The sequence below is a fragment of the Glycine soja genome, chromosome 14 (genome assembly GCF_004193775.1).
Source record: "Glycine soja cultivar W05 chromosome 14, ASM419377v2, whole genome shotgun sequence".
NCBI lineage: Eukaryota > Viridiplantae > Streptophyta > Magnoliopsida > Fabales > Fabaceae > Glycine > Glycine soja.
In genome coordinates this window covers 20,208,389-20,217,263 of record NC_041015.1, presented here as the reverse complement: position 1 = coordinate 20,217,263, position 8,875 = coordinate 20,208,389, and the positions used below count along the sequence as shown (strand labels likewise).

At 37.9% G+C, this 8,875-nt stretch overlaps 1 non-coding gene across 1 annotated transcript; it reads left to right on the top strand.

The window, feature by feature from the left end:
• The first annotated feature begins 699 nt into the window (after positions 1-699).
• Positions 700-806, top strand: LOC114385581. The gene has a single exon (XR_003660949.1). It is a non-coding gene; the product is annotated as a small nucleolar RNA R71 (small nucleolar RNA).
• Positions 807-8,875: the final 8,069 nt, after the last annotated feature.

The window sequence follows — 8,875 nt, the reverse complement described above, 5'->3', positions numbered from 1 at the left end:
ATAGTCATTTGCCTCACAAGTTCTTCGAGGGAAGGTTGTGGAGGGGCCTCAACTGTTGGCTGTTTCTGGGGTTGTTGTTGTTGTTGGATTGGTGGAGGAATGTATGGTCTGCTTGGGCCAGCAGCATTTTGGAAGGAAGGACCAGGCTGCTGTTGTTGTTGCTGAGGGCTGGACCATCTGAGGTTAGGGTGATTCCTCCATCCAGGGTTGTATCTGTTGCTGGAAAGGTCATAATTGCTCTGCTGTGGTTGATTTTGCTGCTGAGGTTGAGGAGGTCTATTGTAAATATTTGCAGCATAAGCTTCAGGCTGCTCAATTGCTCCAGGTTGCTGCATGGAAGGGCAAAGGTCTGTATGGTGGTCAGCAGAGGAGCACAAACCACAAACCCTTGCGACAGGTACAGATTTCTGATTCAAGGCCAGTTGGGTTACCAAGTTGACCAACGCATCCAGTTTGCCTTCAAGCTTCTTAGTTTCAGATGATGTAGATGGGTTTGTAGCTACCTCATGCACTCCTCTAATGACTATGGCATCATTTCTGGCACTAAACTGCTGGGAGTTGGAGGCCATCTTCTCAATTAAATTTCTGGCTTCAGCAGGAGTCATGTCTCCAAGGGCTCCACCACTGGCAGCATCTATCATACTTCTCTCTATATTACTGAGTCCTTCATAAAAATATTGGAGAAGAAGCTGTTCTGAAATCTGATGGTGGGGGCAACTGGCACATAGTTTCTTAAATCTCTCCCAGTACTCATACAGGCTCTCTCCACTGAGTTGTCTAATACCTGAGATATCCTTCCTGATGGTTGTGGTCCTGGAAGCAGGGAAAAAATTTTCTAAGAATACTCTCTTAAGGTCATCCCAGCTCGTGATGGACCTTGGAGCAAGGTAATACAACCAGTCCTTTGCCACTCCCTCTAATGAATGAGGAAAAGCCTTCAGAAATATGTGATCCTCTTGGACATCTGGGGGTTTCATGGTGGAGCAGACAATGTGAAATTCTTTCAAATGTTTGTGCGGGTCTTCACCTGCAAGGCCATGAAACTTTGGAAGCAAATGAATAAGTCCAGTTTTAAGAACATATGGGACACCCTCATCAGGGTATTGGATGCACAAGCTTTCGTAGGTGAAATCAGGTGCAGCCATTTCCCTTAGAGTCCTCTCACGGGGTGGAGGTTGTGCCATGTTCTCAGAATGTGCAAAATCATAATGCTCAGAATCAGAATGCTCAAAATTATAATGCTCAAGATCAGGATGTTCAAAATCACCAATAACAGAATGCACAAATTCACCAGTTATGGAATGCTCAGAATGATCAAAAGGTATAAAATGATGCCTAACTAATCTATTAAATGTCCTATCTATCTCAGGATCAAAGGGTTGTAAGTCAGATGGATTGCCTCTAGTCATACACTACATTCAGCATGCACACAACTAGTTGCCTTGTCATGTAAATAAAGGTGTAGGTTTGAACTACAGCTACCCTCAAATGATATCCAAATGACTTGAAATTTTTTGAGCAACCTTATAAAATGATGAGAAGATAGCACAAAAAATTTCAAACAAAAATTCAAAGTCTAACTATGAAAGCTAAAATTGGTGGGTTAAGAAAAATAAGTGAATAAAACTTGAAAAATAAAAAATTTTGATAGAATCGCTTTTTTTTGGACGATGGAGACCTCAGGCCGGCTGCCATGGCGTAGGAAATTTTTTTCTACCCCAAATGCATAAATAATAATTGCGATTCTGATAACCGGAGCAAAAGTTATGGCCGTTTGAAGTTTTGACAAACACAAAATTTGCTAGTTTTTTGGAACTTTCAAATCTGACCAAACTAAAGGCTCTAACTATTTTTCCCACAAAATATGGATTAAAAGAAGTTACCACAAAAAAATTCAGCCAAAAATAACAACCCTAGCTACTAAAACAAAAAATCCCAAATAATTCAGCATGGGTGGTCGCTAAAATCCGTCTCTAATTGATTTCTACTACTACTTTGTTTTTCCGCAAGCTGATTTCTACTACAACTCTGTTTTCAAGCACAATCTTCACAGCAAAACACCCAAGACTGAAACAGGGGAAACGCTTAATGGGAAAACTGAAACAGAACACACATTAAACAAAATACCAGGACACTAAACAACACTAACACACATACTAACAATTAAACATAAAACACGAAAGGATTAAACACACAACACTAGCTAGCTATTATGAACCTTTGGACACTGCTCCCCGGCAACGGCGCCAAATTTGATCGAGGCCGTACCCGAATCAAATAAACATGAAAATGCAGTAACTAGGAAGTGATCCTAGGTCGTTTCCCAACGAGCAGTGACAAGCCAAATATTCATAATATACTTGCAGTAACAGTAACGATTGGGGGGGGGGTTTGGTTGTTTGGTAATTAAAGAGCAGAACAAATAAAATGGAATACAAAACTACTAATATTAAAAACGGGTTGTTTCCTCTGCTTCAGAAGCCACTCTCTTATCCTGGGTTATGGAGAATTCGTTCCTAACAGTCAACCACTTAATCCAACCCTATTTCAATTTACTAAGCGAAAATCAACTTAGGGTTTTCAATGCGTGATTAGGCACCACATACACCAGTTAGCCCTTCGTCCATTAAGCATGAACGCAAGTTAGGCTCAGAGGCAATTAATCGAACATGAAGCGTGCACTGATTAATATTCACGAAATTGGGATAACTGGTGAAGGGAAAACTGTCAGGAAACCACATTACAAACGAAACCTCAAAGAGAGTTGGGCTTCGTCCTCAAAAGGAAACAACACCAGAAAATCTAGCCTTCCATGGATTCAAACAGAAAACGCAAATGAAACATGAAGCAGAAACGTAAATGAACAAGAACGTAAATGAACAGAAACGTAAATGAAAGTAGAAGAAGAAGCAAGAATGAACTCGTAATTAGAAGCAGAAAACGGAAATTTGCATTAAGAACGAAAACTGTAACAAGGGAACAGAAAAACATGAAAACCTAAAACCAAAGCTCTGAATAATGAAAATAGCATAACAGAATAGAATGCCCTGCACGAATCCCAAGGCAGCTATTTAAAAAGAGTCACTCAAATTCATTGGGCCCTATTACAATACTCTGGCCCAAAACGAAATAAACACTGAACAACATAAAATAAAATTGTGAAATTTCCTAATTAGAAATTAACTAAGGTAAGCGCTGCTTTATTTGCCCTCTTCAAGTCCACAACCAAAATCCGGATTAAGCCCAATGTTTCATTAATTCCTGAAATTAGATTAAAAACATTAAATTAGCTAAATGAGCCCAAATAATAAAACTGCCTAATTAATTGACAATTAAGACCAATCAATAATTAAAATGGTGCAAAAAGGGTTTAGAAAATAGAAGAAAATGATGGCACATCAATTTGACCATATATTTGGTAACTATTCTATTTTCTCTTCTATTTCCACATCCACTTATTTACCTTCCATTACTTCTATCAATGGCACTCAAACACAACCAAAGGGCATTCACACCACACATTCCCTTCCATCTCTTACCATTGAGTTTGACCTATATGTTCTTAATTGTCCTTTTAATCTACTATTTGTTTATCGTCTCACTTAGTCATATGACTTGTTGATTACCTTTACTAAAACTTTTGCTACTCTGCAGGATCAAACATTGGAACAGATGATTGGCGTTAGATATGAGTTGCATGGCCTATACTATCTCTTTGCCACCACAAGTATGCTCCATCTTTTCTCTTTGTTAGTGATTCATGATTACCTTGGACATCCTGGATTACCAAAGCTTTAGAAGTTGGTGCCAACTCTTTCAAAATTTTGTAGTTTGCATTGTGAGTCATGTCAGTTTGAGAAACACACTAGTAATTCCTTTCTTAACCAAGTCAATAAATGGGATAAGTCCTTATTTGCCTTAGTTCATTTATATATTTGGGTTTCATCACGTGTTGTTACACATTCAAATTTTAAATATTTTGTTACATTTTTTGATGATTACTCACATTGTACATGGGTATGTTTAATGGAGAACAAGTCTGAGTTGTTTTCTATATTTAAGACTTTTTATAATGGAATAAAAACATAGTTTGGTATCCTATCCACTCTTTGCATGGTGATAATGCTTGTGAATATTTATCCCATCAATTTCAACATTCTATATCAAACATCTTGTGCCCATACTCCTCAATAAAATAGGGTGGCTAAGCGGAAGAATATGCATATCTTTCAGACCACTCGAACCCTCCTCCACCATGGTCATGTTCCCCCATGATTATGGGGAGACTTTCTCCTCACGATTTGTTACCTCGTTAACCACATGTCCTCTTTCATTCTAAAAGATCAGATACCTCATATGGTCATTTTTCCCTATTCATCTCTTTATACTATTCCTCTAAGGGTCTTTGGCTCCTCCTGCTTTGTTCATAACGTGACTCCATGACTTGCAAAACTATCTGTAAGATCCTTCAAGTGAATTTTCCTAGGGTATCACAAATCACAAAAAATGGTTACCATTACTTCTCTCCTACACTTCAACGAGTTTTCATCCCTGCTGATGTCTCCTTGATGTAAGCTCCATTGGAGCTTGTAGGCCTAGGATCTTCTTAATCAATGGATTCCTTTGCTTCTTGGAAGATGAATGGCAGCGGAATGGAGAAGGAAGAGAGAGAGGAGATGCCACTTCAAAGAGAAGATGAGTCTAGAAGAAGCTCACCACCATAGGAGGCCATGGATAAGAGCTTGGAGGAAGAAGGAGATGAATGAAGGGAAAGGAAGAGAAGAGCACGAAATTTTGTGCTCTAAAAGAGCTCTGAAATCTGAAGTTCAATATTCAAATGATCAAAGTTCAAAAAAATTTACACACATGACCTCTATTTATAGCCTAAGTGTCACACAAAATTGGAGGGAAATTTGAATTTCAATTCAAATTTCACTTGAATTTGAAATTGAATTTGTGGAGCCATACTTTGGAGCCAAAATTTCACTAATTATAATTAGTGGATTTTAGTTATTGTTCAGCCCACTAATCCAAGATCAATTCAAAGATTCTCCACTAAGTGTGCTTAGGTGTCATGAGGCATGTAAAGCATGAAGGACATGCACAAAGTGTGACTATATGATGTGGCAATGGGGTGTAGTAAGCAAATGCTTACCTCCCCCTCTAAAATTTAATTGGATTGGACTTCTACCAATTCAATTAAATTTTATTTCCCAGCACCCACATCAAATATTCACTTAGTTCATGTGAAATTACAAAACTATCCCTAATACAAAAGCTAGTCTAGGTGCCCTAAAATACAAAGGCTAAAAAATCCTATATTTCTAGGGTACCCTACCTACATTATGCAGCCCTAAATACAAGGATCAAATATAATGAAATCCTAGTCTAATATGTACAAAGATAATTGGACCCAACCTTGGCCCATGGGCTCAAAAATCTTCAGCAGCTCTAGCCCAATCCTCTTGGAGCCTCTTGCTTATGGCTCTAGTGACTGGTCCCTTCCTAGGGAGGATTGCATCACTCCTTGTTCAAGTATTTTTCTTACTTTAAGTCAACTTAATTTGATTTTAATATGTGGTAATTTGTCACTCCTAATCCACTTGCCATTTTCCTTCTTTCACCAATTGACCCTTTTGTACACTAGGATGTTCAACTTGTTGAGCCACCACAAGTGCAACCTCTTAATATATACCAATGTTGACAAAGACTTGCTACCATACCTCCACCATATCCCATGTGATGGTTAGCAAAGATAAAGTAGAGGTTTTTCTTAACTCTTCCTCGTCACCATCCTCTTTACCGAATTTGGGACCTACATTAGACCTAGATTGGCCCATTGCTCTACAAAAAGGTATTCGTTGTACTAATACCACATCTCCCCACTATGTTAACCTTAGTTATAATGGTCTTTCTACTTTGCACTATACATGTCTTTCTTATCTGTCCTTAGTGTCTATCCCTAACTATCTAGGTGAAGCATTATTGCATCCATAATAAAGGCAAGCAATGATTGAAAATATGTGTGCACTTCAAAGCACTGGTACTTGGGATTTGTTACCTTTTCCCCCTGGGAAATCCACAGATGGATGTCATTTGTTGTATACCATTAAGTTTGCCCCGATGGTACCATTGATCAATTCAAGCCTCTTTTGGTACCAAATGATATACACAAGTGTACAGGTACGACTATACTCACACTTTCTTCCACGTAGCCAGAATAGAGTTTGTACCACTATACATTATGATACAAGAATGTTTTCCTGCATGGTGATCTGGATGAAGAGATGTACATGGAGCAACCACAAGGATTTGTTGCTCAGGGGGAGTCCTCTACTATGGTTTGTCAACTTCAGTAGTCCTTATATGTGGACATAAAGAGTCCCTTCAAGCCTAGTTTGGCCGCTACCAAACTACTGCACAATAGTTTGACATGATTTGTAGTGAAGCTGACCACACTATCTTTTATCACCATTCACCATAAGAATGCATCTATCTAATTATCTATGTGGATGACATTGTCATTACATGCACTAATCAACATGGCATTATTAGCTTGAAACAATGCCTTTCATGTCAGTTTTAGGCTAAGGACCTTGGTAAACGTTGATATTTTCTAGGCATCGAAGTTGCTCAATCCAAGGATGATTAAATTTATCTCCTAGAGGAAGTATGCCTTTCACATCCTAAAAGAGGTTGTCATACTGAATTTTAAGCCAATAGACACTACTATGGATCCTAGTGACAAATTTCTACTTGATCAGGGGAGCCCTTAGTGGATCTAGGAAGATATAGAAGGTTGGTTAGAAAGTTGAACTACCTCACAATCACTCGTCCACACATGAGATGTTGCATTTGCAATAAGTATGCTAGGCTTCATGAACTCACCCTGCCAGGATAATAGGAATGCAATTATGTGGATCTTGAAATAATTTAAGAGTGCTTTAGGGAAAGGCCTTATTTATGAAGATAGGGAACATTCATGAGTGGTTAGTTACTGGAATGCTGAATTGGATGGCTCACCTAGTATAGGCAATCTACATCTTGGTATTGTGAGTTGATTGGAGGAATCTTGGTATCTTGGAAAAGTAAGAAGCAACATGTCGTATCAAGATCAAGTGTTGAGGCAAAATATAGGACCATGGTATTAGTCACATGTGAAATCATATGGTTGAAGCAACTTCTTATGGAGTTCAAGTTTGGAGAAACTACACGGATTACTCTAATATGTGACGATCAAAAAACACTACATTTTACCTCCAATCTAGCATTTTATGAAAGAATCAAACATGTTGTGGTTGATTTCAATTTCATTCGAGAGAAGATAAGAGTATTTCAAATCAGAACCTAATTGTCAAATTCTCTCAAAAACAACTATTGGACAATCACTTGCAAATCAATTGAGATTTCTTCTAAGATCTTCAATTTCTATCATTTTCTCTAAAAGAGAGAAATTCTTTTTGTACATTTTATAAACACAATTGTAATCGAGAGGTTGTTTGTCTCTTGGCTTGTGCGAATCTTGAACACAAGGATAAGGGATCCCAAGGTGTGTTTAAAGGTTGTGAAGAGTTTACAAAGATTGTGGAAAATCTCAAGTAGGTTGCTTGAGAATTGGACGTAGCACGGGAAGTGGCCGAACCAGGATAAAATGAGTTTGCAATTCTCTCTTCCCTTGTCTCGGTTATCTTTATTGCACATATTTTGTCTTGCATAGTTGAAGAACATTATTGAATTAATTTCTTCTTCATCTTTTATATTCTAATCCTATCACAAATATTTTAAAAAGGGAATTAGAATTTGCTCATATGAAAAATTCTTTAAAACTTAATTCACCCCCCTCTTAAGTTATTGAAGCCACTTGTTCAACAAGTGATATTATAGTGGGATTCTTGTATAAAGTTTAAAAACTTCAAGAATAGTTATGGCCTCATCAAACTTTCTATTTTCCGAGGGAAACTCCATTCATAGGCTTCCTATTTTTAATGGTGAGGGTTATCACTATTGGAAAACTTGTGATGTAGCTCCATCTGGAGCTTGTAGGCCATGGATCTTCTTCATCAATGGATTCCTTTGCTTCTTGAATTTTAATGGCAGTGGAATGGAGAATAAGAAGAGTTGAGAGGAGATGCCACTTCAAGGAGAAGATGAGTCTAGAAGAAGCTCACCACCATAGGAAGCCATGGATAAGAGCTTGAAGGTAGGAGAAGATGAATAGAGGGAGAGAGAGAGAAGGAGCACGAAATTTTGTGCCTCAAAAGAGGTCTGAACTTTGAAGTTTAATTCTCAAATGATCAAAGTTGAAAAAATGCACACACATGGCATCTATTTACAGCCTAAGTGTCACACAAAATTCAAGGGAAATTTGAATTTCTATTCAAATTTCACTTGAATTTGAAATTGAATTTGTGGAGACAAATTTTGGAGCCAAAATTTCACTAAATATGATTAGTGAATTTTAGATATGGTTCAACCCACTAATCCAAGATCAAGTCCAAGATTCTCCACTAAGTGTGCTTAGGTGTCATGAGGCATGTAAAGAATGAAGGACATGCACAAAGTGTGACTATCTGATGTGGCAATGGGGTGTAGCAAGTAAATGCTCACCTCCCCCTCTAAAATTTAATTGGATTAGGCTTCTCCCAATTCAATTAAATTTATTTCCAACCACACACATCAAATGCATGTGAAATTACAAAACTACCCCTAATACAAAAACTAGTCTAGGTGCCCTAAAATACAAGGGCTGAAAAATCCTACATTTCTAGGGTAACTTGCCTATATTATGGAGTCCCAAATACAAGGCCCAAAAATAATGAAACCTTAATCTAATATGTACAAAGATAAGCAGGCTCATACTTAGCCCATGGGCCCA